Source organism: Psittacula echo, assembly GCF_963264785.1.
Source record: "Psittacula echo genome assembly, chromosome: 7".
NCBI lineage: Eukaryota > Metazoa > Chordata > Aves > Psittaciformes > Psittacidae > Psittacula > Psittacula echo.
The window spans coordinates 12,738,879-12,756,196 of NC_137740.1; positions in this window are offsets into that span (position 1 = coordinate 12,738,879).

Consider the following 17,318-nt stretch of genomic DNA (forward strand, 5'->3'; position numbering starts at 1 on the left):
ACAGCCCTCATTCAGGAGTAACTCTCAGGAACACAAAAACCTCAGCTAAAGAATAGGTCTGTCTCTCAATTTCTCTCTTTTTTCAGCCATCTTTTTTCAGTATGAGATACATACAACATGCATCATGCAAAACCGATGAATTATCAGTTACCCTGCCAGATGCTTTATAGACTTAATCTTTTAGCAACTGTTTAGTGTTCTGTAATAATTTACCATCTGGTAGAAATGACAGATTTTCTTACACAAGACAGCTGTCTGTCCCTCCAAAGTTAATAGAGCACCTTTGGCCCTTAACAGGATCAAACTTCGCCACTTCCTCTTTCCACGGTCGTCTGCCTATGGAAGAGTTGCCTGCATTGAATATTTAAAGCCCTTTAAATTGAAAAGTTTAAAAATTTTATAAATCTCCATAACTGTCATTCTCTTTTGAAATTGAAAACATGAAAAAGCCTCTCCCAGTGGTTCAGTGCTCCCATTTTTAGAAGTGAAGTGCTCAACCCCAATAAGACAACCCCATATTCACAGCAAGGCAACAGGGTGTTTGCTGAAGCTCAGTTAACCCTCAGAAGGCCACTGTTACTCTGGGAGTTCTACATGGCCACCCTGAACCACTGCTAAAGGCTGCCTTTCCTGCGGCACAAAGGCAGCCTAACACAGAACTCAACTATAAACCAAATACTGTTGGTAGATCGTGGTAACAAACACAGAATCAGTATTGCTTTAACAAATACAATCACTATTTGTTACCAATATTGGTAACAAAATCAGAATCAGTAAAATCAAGGCCAACAGCAACCAACCAACTAATGCTCTTAAGGCTGTTAGTGTGCCTTTTGCCCCAGCCACCTCATGCTGCTTCAGGCTGCTCTCTCTTGCATCTGGAATCCTCTCCTGTGCACCTTCATTTGAAAGCCTCCATTAATCTCATTGCTTTGGCTACTATCTCACAATTAACATTGCATTTGGGAGCCCAGACACTGTAGAAGAAGGCTTTTCAGAAATATACATACATTCTCATTGCTACATCTGCATCTGGTCCTGGCAATATTATAAACTCTAGATCATGCAACCCAGAAGGAGGTTGAGGCTAACGAAGCACTCCAGATGGCTTAGCAAAAACAGCTTTGAGTTTAGCAAGCTTAACTCCTGCCTCTGCTCCAAACTCAATCTCAGAACTACCGAGAGCTGGTTTGGCAGAAAACTAGAAAGCAGGAAAGCACAACAGAGAAAAAAAATAGCAAACTTCATTTAAATATAGCTGATTCTGCCGTGGGGCAGGTGGATGGAAAACAGGCAGTCTTGAGAACGTTTCTGAAACCTACATGGTTTGATTCTTTCAGACAAGCAGAAAAAGCTGGACTCATTTAAAACAGAGCCAAGAATACCAACAGCTCATATGGTACTAGGAAATACTGGCAATGAGTATGTCTCATAGGAGACAGCAAAGAGATTAGAAAAAGCAGTCAACTTTAAAGAGTCAGGAGGAATTTCAAACCAGCACTGAATAGCTTATGTCCTCTATGAACTCTTCTGGAAGCTAAACTGAACTGAAGCAAGTGTCATGTGGGTCACTAGCCATGAACAGCACGGTGAAGAAAAGCATCCCCAAAGTAAGCCTGCCGGTTCCAAACCAGGGACAAAAATACTGCACTAAAATCACTTTTTAAGTTAAAGCTACTTTACAACCCAAAGTATCTAACAAGTCAGCACAAAAATGGTCCCTTCAGAAACCCCCATACGTCCACAGAACTGTCAGGTTCAGTTGAGCACGTGACTACTCACGCTGCATTTGCTGTGAAACATGGTTAAAAGACTCTCTATAAACTTAGATGACAGGAAGGTAAGCCCAGTGCCTAAACAATGTCCTCATCTGACCTGGAGACATTAGAGTATCTTTTCATAAAGGAACCTGAAACAACTGTATTTGCTATTCAACTTGAGCCCAAGGATGAAGGTCAGAAAATACCAAAGGGACACCACCCAGACAATAGCAAAGAAAGTGCTAAAACTGCATCAGCTTCTCCCAGCTCTACTGCACGTGCAGCACATAACGAAATCAATTTTCCTTCTGGACACCTACCCATGGCTTCATATTTTACACAAATACCTGAAGGGGAACCAGTGATCCAGAGGGACCCAACCACCACAATACTTCGGGGTGTCACACAAATCATGGTAATCAAGAACTGACCCAGCAAGCAGGGGACACATGCCACACAAAAGCAATGAAGCAGCTATTTGTTCTATTAAAAATGAGAACAATAATTGCTACAGCTCAACTGCTTCACTCTGCGTATAACACCTCATCTGTGCTCTGAAGGAGAAAGAGGAAAACCATGATGCACCATATAATTCAAGATCATCATATTGCACACATTAAAAGTTGGAGAAGCACGGTTACATGCAAGTTAATGACTTTTGAATGTTTCACTTCACTACATTAGTATTCCTTTAGCATAGATTTCTTTGTGCTTTTCTGCAAGAAATATAATATAAAGAGACTTAGGGAGTACAGCAATATGGCCAAAAAAGACAAAATGAGTCTCATTTCACTCCAAACTCCCACATGCAGGAACATATTAGAGAGATTCAGTGGGGAGATATATGAAGATGGCAACACTAGCACAGATGTAGGGAGAAACTTCAGATGAACTTGCAATACAGTAAAAAGGCCAAATGCTAAAGCGACTGCTATGTGAGCAAAGGTATTATCTCCAGGACTCCAGCGTGAGCAGGCCTAGAGCATCAGATTGAAGACTCTCAAACCATCTGGAGAGAAGGGATGCGCAAAGCCATTCAAGAACTGGGAAGGATAAAAATCCCTGTCAAGTCACAAGCGCTAGACAGACTGGCTAAGCAAGATGGGTATTTGATAACCATCCCTAAGTACATAAAGGATACAAACACCATGAAAGAAGTGGAGGAGTATAATTAGCCATGGGCATATAACTGTGAGTAATAGAATGAGACAGAACAAAAGAAAATGTATGTTGAATGTTCTCAGCAAATACTCAAAGAAAAAGAAAAAAACAAAACCAAGAGAGAGAACCCAGCAGGAAAATATTTCATCATCTATTTGGATGGAAATTAAAAACTGAGCGGAAAAACCCCAAACACTCCAAAATATCCCATAAGGGTGGGTTAACTGAATGGGAGGGTAACTGAACAGAGGCAGACTGGTATGGGGAAATATATACAACAGCAAGAATGATTCAGAAGTACTTCAAAAAGATTCTTCTTATTTTGGCAAAGCATTAAAAAAACCAAGTGTGAAGACTTCAGCAACAAGCTGGCCCAGCTACAGATCTTCGTGATCCTGAACACACAATCGTAACTTGACCCAAGGAGAGGAGCAGGGGAAAAGAGAAGCTTTTAAGCAGGATGCAAGCACAGCCTGGATATTCCTGACAGCCTTATTAGCTACATTTGCTTCTGAAGATATTAATTTCTGAAGGTGTCATTGCCTGGCGACAATCCTAGATAAAAAGCAGGACTTTTTTCCACTGGAAAAAGGATTATGAAGGGCCCTGTTAAATAACTATGGTCATAAGTCAAAACATCCACTTAAAATATAGATCAGCCTTGAGCCTTGCAAGCCCAGCCATCATTCACAGACAGCACTAAATACAGATCGCTGCAGATCACCCTACCTAAGTGTATAGGCTCTTAATGCCCACTGTAAACTCTCCTTAAAAGAAGTAAACTATTGCATATTGCCCTTTCAACAGAGGTCTTTTACATTTACAGAATAAGCCCAGCACTGCAACCAGATGCATGGATTAAAGATGCAGGGCAGCAGAAAATCCTACAAAAATTAGGAAGAGATTCAGCTATTCCTTAGCTATCAGCAAACTCCACTGATATGAAGGAATGTGCTCGTGAGTCGCCTCCTCCACAAAGCAAGTCCTGTGCTGTTTCTACAATTCACTATACACATGGCAGTATGTTTTCAATAGAAGTGACCATACCATTAGAGGCTTGCATTCAGCACAAGGGTGTAAAGTTTAAAAGCACAACAGACTAAGTCCTCTCCTCTAAATCCCAACTCTCTGGCATCAAGTTCTGCACATTCAGTGCGTGGAACAGATTTTAAACTAAAGAGAGGGGAGGCTGAGAAATACGGTCCTCCTGGGCTTGCTGCTTACAACACACTGCAGCTGACTGCTATTTACTGTACAGCTGTGGTGCTGTTATTCCTACATCTGTCTCTAGCAATGCCAAACACACTGGTTCTGCATCTCTCAGACTGACTAATTTTAACCAGAACAGCAAGAATGCAAATGATTGCTCAGATAAGGGTTAATCTGTCCTTCCTTCCCTGCCAGGATTTGCATGGTGTCTACTGGCTTAAGACCAAACTGAATTCTAAATCAATCCTAGTTCAAAACTAAATCAGTTTCTTCTTTAATAAGAATGATTCTGCTCCATTCTTATGTCTACTCAGCTTTGTCAGCAGCCTCAGTGTAGAAAGTTTTCAGAGACCTCCTGGAATCTGAACAAACTATAAATTCATTCTCTGGTTTGGCCATTTCAAGCAATTACTAGGACAGTTTTCTTTTGCAGAATCCATGAAAATTGGACCTATGAGAATATGATCTTTTAGGAATTCTATTCCTTCCTCAGTAATTTTTTTCCCCTCAACCAGATTACAAAGTATACAAAGAACTTCCTTCTGGAAAAAAAGAAAAGTGACTCTAATGAAAAATCCCTTACTTTGCTGGAAGTTCAGTTACGTTTTATGTAACATAGCATACTATTGGGGTCTGCTCGCTTAATGCTTTTCAGATTAATAGCTTATTCCAAATCTGCTTTTGCCAAGACCTCGATTTCTGAAATTTGCTTATCTTTAATATTTAGAAAGAGCAGGCACAATATTAGCACCGAGTCTTCCACAACATTTTTAGCAGTTAAAAGCTGATGCCAAGTAATAATGTCCCTTTTTGCCTGTATCCTTCTCTTCCTTAATTGTCACCTTTAAACTCCCATCATCCACAAAGCCCAATTTTCACACAAGACAACAGCACTGATTTGCCCAAGTTATTTATCTTCTATGTATAGTCATTAGTTCTTCAAAGCCCACCTTGGATCTTTCAATTTTCCTTTTGTACCCATTATACTTTATAGACTGTACTACTAATACCTTGGAGTTGGGTTTCCAAATTTTCATCTATAACAGCTTCTCAAACCTGCCACCTAGCTAGTGTGAATTACTCCCAGCCCTAATAATTTAACTGCTTTTCCCAGCTTGCTTTCTTATGTTCTGCTGTTGAGTTCAAACCACATCAAGAAATTGGTTGGCTTCCTTCTATACTTACTTTCTCCCATTTTAATTTTAGGGATGGTTTGAATAACTTGTTCACTTTCTTTTAAGTTTTCCTTTCTGAAGCTTAGCATCAGTCTCAACATTTTGATCTTTTTCTTGGCCCCCCTGAGTTCAATGACTATGGTCATGCAATACACACAACATAGTCATGGCTATCCACGAAGAACTTTTGTGAGGGTCCTACAAACAACTTTAACCTTGCTGGCTCAGCAGAAGCTTGACAAATACATACATGACCAAATAATGCTGAGCGACTACTTGTGTCTGGAGCTATTTTAAGCCAAGCTCCAGAAAACATGCACATGCTGGCGACAAAACCTCCACCCACTGTCTCGCAGCTGCTGTCACGTGCAGCAATTGAGTAAAAAGAACTTACTGCTTTGATCATGCTAATAGAGATGATAATCCTTCTCCAGCATGGTCCAGCAAGCGCTCATGAAGCGGCAAGTTCACAAATGCATCTTGGCTGCCACCCTTTCTAGACGTGGTGGCCACCACCAGTACAGGAGCAGCATCACCACATCAGACCGGATCACAGCTCACATCAGCCAGCCCAAAGACCATGGAGAAGACACCAGCAGGCTGCCACAGGGATGGCTTCTTCCTAATGCCGTCATTTAGCAGACAGCTTATGCCTTACTGGAGGGTTTATATATCTAATTAAACTTTCTGTAATTCTCATCTTGTGACACTATGAACATTTTCAATGCTAGTTTTTGGAATTATTCTCTCCTAAAGGGTTTTGAAGTTAATTATATCATAGTTGTTATTACTGTCTCAACCACAGATACTGCTTGAACCCCATTATTGTGTGCGTTACTGAGAACTAAAATAAGAATAGCTGCAGCTTCGGTGTGCTCTGGAGCTAGCCTTTCCTACAGAATGCTTCTAACCTTTGCCCAAACATTATGTATGCTCAGTTTATATGCAGGTAGTTAACACAGCCCAGTAGGGTAGATGGGCTTATTAAATTTATTAAACTAAATTCTCTCTATGCAGAACACCCCCAGCATCCTACAGTCCTCTGGCTCTGGAGGCATTTGGCTGTTACCATGGAAGACAGCACCCAGAAATTCCCTTTGCAACTAATAAGCAGGAACTATGAAAGCACAAGTTTCATGCAATTGCCTTCTGTATGAAATATGAAAACTGCTTCTGTAACCTATAAAGAAACCAAGATGCAATCAAGCTTATTGTAATAAGATGCTAAATTTATGATTATTCCTTTTTTCTTGTCTCCTTCTACTAAGGCCCCCTTGCTTTACTTTGGCAAAAGAAAACACCCTCTGAGGTAGCACATACTACATAGTACCCAAGCCATATTAAAGGGATGTAAATAAAAATCAAGCCCTAGGTATACTATAATGCTTACTGAAGATGAAGAAACAAAAGATCTATAAATTAAGAAATCCTGAATTAATGGTGGCAAAGTCAGTCCTAAGTCTGACTCAGTCCAAAACTACACTTTCTCTCCTTCAGTAGCACTTCAGGCTAAAAATTAAATTCAGGCTTTTTGCATCATACATATTCCATACAGTAAGACAAAAACATCTACACATAGGATTTTGTCTCACTCAGATCTGAGGCTGTATGCTGAAAACTGTTTGATGGAAGAAAATCAATTAATATATTTTACAAGCCTTCTTTGTTTAGCAGATCAAAGCAGTAGTTTCCTAGTTACTTCCTGGCTACAGGGACTGAGATAACAGCTGCATCCAGGCTGCAGCGAATCCAGCATGTCCTGGACAGACCAGCCATCTTCCATCTTTCTCACCACAAAGCAAACTGTAGGACTTCACAGCGTCCAACAGGCCAAAACCTGCTTCCATGCTCCCACTTTCATGCATACATTCTGCAAGTAAACTCACATGTGTGGATCACGCACAAGTTATGACACGAAGGCTCCACATGGCTGCAGACCCGTGCTGCCTGCTGTCTTATTGAAGGATGCACAACCTCACCTACATCAGATTGAAAAGATGAGAAAAGGTGGGAGGCTAAAAATATTCTGCACGTTTTAATGAACCTGTAACGATTGCCTCTCCCAGCCTCAGGAAGAAATCCAAAACACACAGCAAAAGTAAACAACATTATGTCTCAGGTAAGTCAGGCAGATCACCACCCCGGCACAGTTCTCACTGCTGCTTGCACCTTGTATGACCCTGTACCTCCCATGAGCCCTCATCCACCGTAAAATCCATGCTAAATTTATGTGGGTTTTTGCTTTCAATACCCAGCAACGTTTTGGTTACTAGAAAAGGCATAATTTGCTAGCCAAGGGTACCGAGCACATGGCAGCTATGTAGCTACTTCCAATGGCTTTGGCATTTCTACACTCAAGAGGCCGCAGGAGAGATCAGTTCTTACATTCAGCATGGCACGGACAGATATATGTAATTCACCCTTCAGCGTAATTCTCCTCCACGTCATTCTATGGCTCTAGAACCTTCAAGTTTTGCAGTTCGACCTCAGGGTATTCAAAGGAAAACAAACAAAAGCCCACCACCACAGCACTTCTGCTTCCAGAAGAAGATAGCTTGCTTTTGATTTTTTATAATTCAACCTTAAAAACCCATTCTTCCCCAAACTTCGAGAGCATTTTCTCTGTATCCCAGTTAGATCCTCTTTACCAGGGGAATCATGCGGTCCTAATGGTCCGAGTCAAGATAAACCTGAATCCTAATAAAAGAACAACCTAGAAAGGAAATAAATTATGTACCTCACACAAAACTGCCCTTTTGCAATGGAGACTTCTGCCAATAGCAGATGGAAAGACCTTTGAAAAATAAGACATCCCATATGCCGTCTGCAGCAACTTCGTAGCTTTACTGTCAAAATTATACTCTTTCCCTCCAGTCCCACCACCTTTACATGACCTTGAGTAAAGCATAAAGAGAGTAATACATAATGTGCGGCTTCTTGGGACACGATTCAGCGAAACCTAAGGAAAGAAAATTACTGCTAGCTGGTTTTTCAATCCATTCGTACATTCGTGTGCTGGAACACATACTTGGAACCATCAAAATCAGATTTAATGTACGTTTCATAGTACTTAGGAGGAAAGCTATTTTAATTTTGTTAGTTGCCAGAATGTAAAATGCTGAAGGCAAAATGCTTCCAGCAGAAAAACAGAAAAGATCTTAAAGGGGAAAGACATTACCCAGCTTGATGAAAAACCAGGCAAGCTTACGCAGGACCTGGTTAAGTACAGCTCCAAGGAGAGGAACAGCCCCTGTTCCTCCTCATGACTGATGCTAGTGTGGGGCTAACGATACAAGATGCAGCACCTTGTTCATCAAATCCAAACATATCAGATTAACAGCGGCACAGAGCAACTCCTCAGCTGCCAATAAACAATAGCTCCAAGGCCCTTAGCAACGCACAAGGAACGTGCTCCAAGTTTTAAGCATTTACTTTTGGATATGCAATGCCACCAGATGTCCAAGCTTTTTCTTACCTGCAGACTAACGCATCCAAGTGGTTTTGATGGCATTCCTTCTGAAAGCTCAGAGCGCACAGCTCTATGTCCATCACTTCCAGATATGTGACTAGCCCATTAGTTAAAGTGGACTTGAGCCAGTCATGAGCAGAAGAGAGGTTTTACCAAATTAGCTAGAGTGAACAACACCGTGCTTGTGCCAGTTTTATATTTTAGTCTGGCTACAGGAAAGCAGGACAAAGTTATCCCCTTGAAATGTTTTGAATCAACCTGAATCGGCAGGATGCTTGCACTAGGACAGCACTCTGCATTGCATAACCAAGGCAGTCCTTCTCTGGTAATACATGACCCACTATATAATGGATTTTCCAAGGCCCAAGGCATCTGATGCCACTTGCTGAAGAGCTTTTCTCAACACAAGACACCCTGCATTTCACAGAGGCAATAAGCAAACTCAAAACAGTTTCAGCTGTGCCTTGCTCTCAGAGACACCCTTCTCTCTTCATACCCCAGGACTGTAACCACAGACCTGACTTTTCTTCCTTGCTTACTGAAGAGACTCAGTGCTGGAGCTCATGTCCCTGATTGCTTGACCACCAGCCAGTGCATGGATTCTGCATCACTCAAACCTTCCCCAGCAACATGATGTTTTTACTGGTACATTTTTTATGAGAGATCACTGCTTTGGTTTTACCCTTGTGGGTTTAATAATGATGCACATACACAGAGAGCTTGCAATCAGTGTGCTCTGAACTGAATTTTAACCGATTTATGAAGTATTAAAAACCACAACATTTTTTATAACATTTTAATTGTAGTATTACAGAACTCATCTGGTAACATCTAATTATAATTCTAAATAAGCAGCAATTAACAAGCTATTTTATGGTGCCTAAGTCCAAAATAAACAAGGTCAGGACAGTCCTGCCAAAGGAGCTGCTAGTGTGCACCCTGCAAAAGGGAGGCCAGCCTGTCTTTGGAATGCACTCATTCCCCACTTTCTGATACAGAAAGTAGGGAATGTATAATTTCTAAAATGTATCATACATTTTAGAAACCATGGGAAGCATCTAAGCACTGGACTTGCTGTACTGCTGTATCCCTGTCTGGAAATGGGCAGCTCTGCTCCTGTCATAGCATAAGCACCATCAGTATAAGCTCATTTGAAGTGACGTGCAAAAAATTATATCACTGCTGGGAAAGGTAGGAGCACCTGCAGCAGAAGCAAGCGCCCTCACCCATCAGATAGCAAAGACCCCAAAACAGGTTGAAGACAGAGCAATGAAGGAATCTCTCCTCTTCGCACAGAATCAGTAACACTCCCTGCAGTAAAGGCAGCCCACCTATTGCTTGAAAAAATTAGTTCATCTTGGCAAGCGGAACACTCCAAATTCGCCCAACTTCCTCCAACTCGTGGGAGGATGTAAGATACTGCAGACAGAGCTGCAGATTTCAGGTCAGAAATTCCAGGACATTTCCCACTGACCTACATGCTGCCCCAGAAATTTCTTGGAAAAATCTTGCTCCTTCACTCCATGGCTAGTAAGTTAAATCCTTCTACCTTCTCCCTTAGCATCCGCTAAGTGTTTCCAAAGTAGCTATAGCAGAGAAGCACCCCACCAGTGCCATTGAGGGGTCAGCTGGCAAAGGTTCAAAGCCCAGAGGCTTTTCTTCAGAACAAATTACCCTTTTCTGACAGGTTGGGCTTAAATTTTATATTTTATGCTTTTAAAATAAAAGTTCTTTGAAAGTAGAAATGTGAGGGGAAAAAAATCAGCCTAAATCATAAGCAATGTACAAGGTAATTTTCTCTTCTCAAAAGGAAGAGAAGGTTTCTGAAAAGGGCTTTGTGACAGACTCATGTATCTGTCTTCTGGTTTTCCCTTTACCACTTTTCCTTGTCTTATTGAGAAAACAAATCTCAAACCTCTCATGGAAGAACATTTCTAACTGTAGGAGAGGAGGCGACAGAACAGGAACTTGCCTGATGCAGCTGGTATCCTCTCTGCCTGCAGGAGCAATGCATTAGACATTCTGAACTAACATTAAAAGACATAGAAACATTTGGAAAAGTATCAATGATCAGCTTTTTAAGAGGAAGAAGAAAGTACCCAGGGCACTGTCAGGGCTAAATCAGCAATCCAACTCTAGGAGATGCTGGCAATAGGGAGTGTGTTTTATGCATGCAGGTGGTTTATGAGAAACAATTTGTTTACAGCCCTTTTAAAAAGAATACATGAAGGAGCTGGTACAGCTATTCCTCATGAAGAACTGCTGTTCATAATAAAGCTTACTCTGTCCTCCTAGCTCACAGAGATAATTCCTGACAGATTAACCTTCTGTGTCACACCGAGGGCAATGGCAGTAAAGGGCTGCTTAAGGCGCTGCAGATTCCCACCGCTCCACCACACTGTGTCCCACCCAGAGAAGCACTAAAGCCTTTCACCAGATGGGCCATGGTGGTGTAGATCTCCGCAGAAGTATTCTGGCGTTGCTCTTCAGCCAAGACTTACAGGCTTCCAAACCTTTGCAGTCCTGTCAACCTGCCTTTGTTCAAACTGGGGAGTACATGAGAGCTGGCATCTCCTAAGGAAGTCAGCACCGTCTGATGGAGTTTTCACAAATACAGTATAAAAAGTAGCTATCCTCTTCGGCAGTGTTCATCGAAAGAAAACCAGTTAATATTCATACTGCTAGCTGAAGCAAACTGATCATCTCTGGATAACAGAAAACTTTCCTGAGCAAAGGCAACAGGACAGCTTTGCGAGGACAAAATGGGCAGTCAGGACTTGGTGAGATACAGACATCACTCTGCACACTTCTCTGCCAGCAAACATGGAAAACCATGTCCCGTGACTGCACAGCAAAGCTTCTGGATACACTGCAGTTTCACTTATTACTTCACCACTGACCACCAGATGTTTGATCGATGCTTGCTGCATGCTTGTCCTGGCAGCCTTCCTCAGGAGGGCCGCACACAGCAGTGTTGTGCCCCAAGTCTGGTTTTGCCGTTATGGTGAATGAAGTTCAATCCCAACTCTTAAGTCGGGTGGGAGGTGAGTAACCTTTCAAGAGCCTGGCAAACACCATTATCCAACCTGCAAGTGCCCACCCTGTGACCTCCTGGAAAGCCTTCACTGCAGAGCAGCAGCACCACGAGAGGAGACAGTGGGATTTTCTTTCTTCACTGTGTGGATATGAAAGGAGAAGCTGATCAAACACCACTGCCTGAAGTGAGGATGCACCAGGAAGGCCAATCAAAACTACTAGCGCAGCAAACCCATAGGCAACAACCATCGTTAAGACCAAGACTGAATAACTGCTGACAGTCAGTAGTATGAACCAGGCAAAGCTGGTCACTTCTTTTCAAACAGACCAACTACCCTGGGAAAGCCCACCACTCCCTAACCCTTTTCCATTAACTGTCCAGGAGAGTTTCTTGCAAGTTACTGGAGGCACAAAGGCTGCAGACACTTGGCTCTTCATCTTTGAAAGCATTCTAATTGAATTTATCACACTACATGCAAGTCAAACTTTATTTAGCCAAACAAGAATCCTATAAGCTCCCCTTTCCTCACCAGAGAGTAGGAACAAGCAGAACAGCTAGTGCCTTCTTGCTTTACTGAATTCATTATATTAAACCAAAAGCAATGTCATCTTAACTTGAAAGGACTTTTAAAAGAGCTTGAAGCAATTCTGCTGCTGCAGCATTTTTGTATTGTGGATTAACTACAAGCCTTCTTAACCCCTCCAAGTTTGTAAGTGCACATACCCATATCCTCCTAAGCATTCAGAGCCGCCAGCAACCTCTCAGCTGTTAGCAAGCTGAGAGTTAAAGCATACACCGTGTACAACTACTGTAATTTGAGCTCCTCTAAAAGTTAAAGTCCAAGTTTTAGGTATTTTTGTCCACAAGAAAGGACCTGCAGAATCTGGTGAATTATCTCAGGCATTCCTCATGTCTCGTGCAATTTCCCTGTTTAACATCCCAGGCTCACAGGGGCAGTGAAAAGGTCAAAATCCCACTACGGGAGATAGTGCTAAAATATTATAAAATGTTACCTTTGAAACATTTCCAAGTACTATTAACACAGAAGGATTTCTATCTTGAGGGGGTTTTGTAAGTTCATTATTATCTTTTTAAGTTCTTTTTCAAACAGGATTTTTTGGCCTTTTTTTTTTTTTTTTTTGCCAATAGAGTGTATCAGAAGCCAGGAAAGAACCTTCGGAGCAACTTTCTTGAACTATTAAAAACACAACCCTGCCACCCCTAGCTGGTTCTGCTTGATATAGTTCGTCATCTTTCTGGACAGCTGAAAGCCTTAGGTAAATGTGCAGGGAAAAACAGTGAACCATCTCATCGTTTTTTGCTTGTTAAACCCCATGTTTATTCCAGTGGCTTTGAATGCTGAACTACACAAAGTCTTCTGAACTGTTCCATGCTCAGCAATTGATACTGGGGAAGGTGCAGAATCCAAAGCATCCTTTAAGATTATTAACTTCTGGAGAAAGCATCAGATAATGAACTGTTTCATCTCAACTCATGCAGCTGAAGAACAATGAGAAACAGCAGCCGCCAGAAACAGCCCAGCTCCAGCACGGTCCTACTACAGGACCTCTCAGGTGCTTGACACAACCCCTGCTGAAAGCATCTGTATCACTCCTGTCCCAGAAGCCTTCAACATTGCTGTACAGGGAAGGCTCTCTTACCCTGCCTGTGGGGGACACAGCTTACAAAACAAAGAACCTATTTAAAATGAACTTTAAAGCTTTCTTCGGACTCTAACATGTTTACAGAGGAACCAGCACATCTCGGGAATGGCCATATGCATGCAGTAGATGAAAGGATGCCAAGCAGTGCCAAGTTGTCTCAGACAAATAGTATCTAGAGGAGATGGATAGGGTCACAAGATCAAAGTGTGAGTGCTCCCAGCTCAACACTGTTTTGTAAAGGGCTGTCTGTACTTTGCCCGTTCACCAAAAAAAGGGGGAGGGGGGGAATGGGGAAGAGAGAAAAGCCATTTTTAATATACAAAACTTAATATACAAAACTGCACCAAAAGAGTGCCCTAGAGGCCACTGTATCAGTTCATTTTCCTAACAAATTCAATAAAAATACACTCTTGTTATTTAAACACCTGCAGCACTCAGCGGTCTCGCTGCAGCACTGAACACCTTGTTGAGAGCATGGCCTGCCTCAATCCAGGCAACAAGCATATTCAGAAAGCTGACATGGGCAATTTCACTGGCAGTAAGTCTAGCCCCAGAGGTCCCAGATATCACTGCCTGTATCTGATTTTCCCTTCCCTTTGCCATCTTTCCTCACACATTTCCCGACATTCAAATGTGTTTCAAAACAGTTCAGAGGATGTAATTTGTAACCTCAATTCAGCACAACATGAGGTTGCCACAATGGTTAAGAAAGAACCCTTCGAAGTTCGATGGTTCAGAAAGAACTCTTCAAAGTTAGTTTATTGCATCTTTGCAAGAATAATTCATTTCTATTCTAGTGGAGCATACTGTGGCGTGTCCAGTCAAACACCAACAGATGCATTCAAGACAGGCTCACATTTTGCATGCCGCATGGTAGAGGAGCTGTGTATCCATGCGGGTGCATGCACTACAGCTGGACGAATTCCCGAACTGATCCATTAGTATCTGGTCAATGACAAGAAAAGTGCCGCCTTTCCTTCCCCTAACTAAGGCACTAATCCATTACAACTCTACAAGCTAGGGTTATTAATCAAAAGTCTATCATACCATATAAAATGTAAATGGCTTGAAGATGTGCCTGTCCACATCAATTAATTATTAAAAGAGCATTAGCTGAAACTTTTTCACCTGCCATTTAAAAGTTAGGGATAACACGACATGACATCAATACTACTAGTGCAGCACAGCCTGCACCCTCGTTTTCCACCCACCACAGACAGCCCAGTTGTGCCAATACCTGCTCTTCTTCTGCAGACTGGTTCCAGTACACCGCAACAGCAACCAGCGCCTGACTGCTAGGGATGCTCAGTACATACAGCTGCAAAATCACTGTAGGGAGCCAGTCAGCAGGTAGCCCCTCCAAACAGCAATCGCAACAAGCATTTGCACATGTTTGCCTGACATTTCCACTTTTGTTTCAAAATAAAGTCCTCAAGCAAGAAGGGCTCTGAAAACGGTAGCGCAAGCGTTCCTAGAAACCACCAACCGCGTTGTTTTCAGCTGTGTTCGCACTGCTGTAATCAATGGAAGCACTTAGCAGTGATGAGTACGTACCGGCAAGAAAAAACACCCCATCCTTTATGCCAGGGCTGTATCTTCTTCCAGATCAACCAATGAATCAAGATCACTGGCTGCACCAGAAGGTGAAGCACTGAGAGAGCTGGTGCTTAATTAAGCTGATGTAAATACACCCGGGTTCAGGAGCAGACTAAAATCACCTCTGTTGTACATAAGCCAAGAGCAGATGACAGCACAACAGATTCAGACTCTCTCGTATTTCTACCACTTATGACCCAAGCTTTATTCTAATTGCACAAATTGAAGAATGATTAGCAGTTGTGTGGACATTAAATGCCCTGTTGATGTAACCAAAACAGATTTGCTTTATTCAGAATGATTACTTAAGGCCGTAGCTGTGAAACTAGAATGAATCAGAATAAAAACATACATTAAAAACACAAAGCGTCACCTCAGAAATGAAGGGGGGTGGCTATACAGCCTTAGTAATAATTTAGAAGCTGCACACTTTAACATTACGCTTTCTAGAAATGGAAAGGTAGATGCCTTTTTCATGAAACACCATAAACCTGCTACAGCTTGCTTCTCATCCTTTACACTCTCTAAAATGAACTTTTATGAATACGAATACTAACAAGATTCACCCCACGTATGTTTTCCATCAGGTTTCTATGTAGGAACCCGTATCTGAGTTATGGTAAATTTGTATTTTTGCTGAAAAGTGTTCTGCACACCTCAAGATCAGCAAAAATACAGCATCAAGTTGGAAACCAGCTTCCATGAGTCAGGGGAGGTAAGTGCAGCCCCGACAGACCACAGCTGCCTGTGCTGCAACAACTTTCCAGGCAGTATGCTCCCTAATAAACTACCGGCCAGGCACTAGCACTGCTGTTATTGTTTGGGAAGCAAATACTAAGCTACAACTTTAAACATTTTTGCCTCACCACCCATCTTCCACAGATGCTCCTCTTCACAGCTTATTTCCCAGCTGAACGGTGAGAAACGGGGGACCCCAGACTGGCTGCCAGCCAGCCAGCCTTTTCAGGCTTCAGTTTTAATACCATTACCTATGAATATGTTACATTTCCTTGGCCTCCAGTCACCTCATTAACCCTGGCAGCAAAGCAACTAACATAAATACAGCTTACAACATACACTTGATCAAAAAGCCATGCATTTTTCTTAACACTTCATCTAAAAAGGTAAATCTCAAGAGAGAAGTCTCTAGCTGTTAACCAGCTATTTCCCTCTCCCCACAGAGGAAGAAACTGTGTTTCTCTCTGACAGCAATATATGATATTACTGTCATTACAGCTGTTTCAGAACAGCTTTAAACTAAACTTGTGTTTCAGAATACCTGCCAGAGCCCCTGTTCAAAGCTTTAATCCCTCAGTATATTGTTTCAAGGGAAGCTTTCAGTTTTAACTGTACAAGTCATCAAGTATACAACAGAAAATGCATACTTAATGGTGGATGATACAATCCTACTTGCGGCACTGAAAATACAATCCACAATCTCCTTCCCTGTGCTTTTCCAATTTGGATGACCAGATTTTGTGTGTGTGCTATGAGACGGCATCACAGGGATGAAAAACCCTGGAAAAGGTTCCCTAAAAGCAAGGACTGGCCAGTGCAAGAGATCTTGTAAGACATCCTATTCACCATTATTTGCAGCCATGGTGTCTCTCACCTGCTCTGTCTCTTCAGATTTTACTTACAAAGCAGATCTCACTTCTCTTTGACTCCAATTCAGACTTGCTAAGAATTTCTTTCCAAAGGACTTTTAAACATGATGTGCACACATATTTATGCATTATCTGTGCATATTTTACACTTGTATACATGTAATTCTATAAAAACAATACTATGTGTGTGTTTTATAGTTAATGCATGTAATTTTCTTTTGAACAGCTTCAACACCACCGAGGTGCTGTGCTTTTATGTCAGGGGCAGCAGAGCAGAGGGGCTGTGCTCCCAGCAGCCTGGCAGGTCCAGAGATCCAAACCTGCCTCCTCCAGCCTTGCCAAATGCCTTCACTCTTGCACCTTACACGCCTCAACTAGAAAAGCAGGGACAGCACTCTGCCTGATTTAAAACAAAAAACAGAAACACACAAGAAACCCCAACAACCCACAAACAAACAATCAAACCACCACACACACCAACAAAACAACCAACCATGAAACTCTGAAGAGTAAATACTGCTATCTTGAAAACATCAGAAGCTTACTCCAGCTGCCAGGCTGCTATGAAAACACACAAAAAATTATCCTGCAAAATTTTCTGCATTAATTTTAGTCTTCTGTTTCTTAAAACTCCACTAAA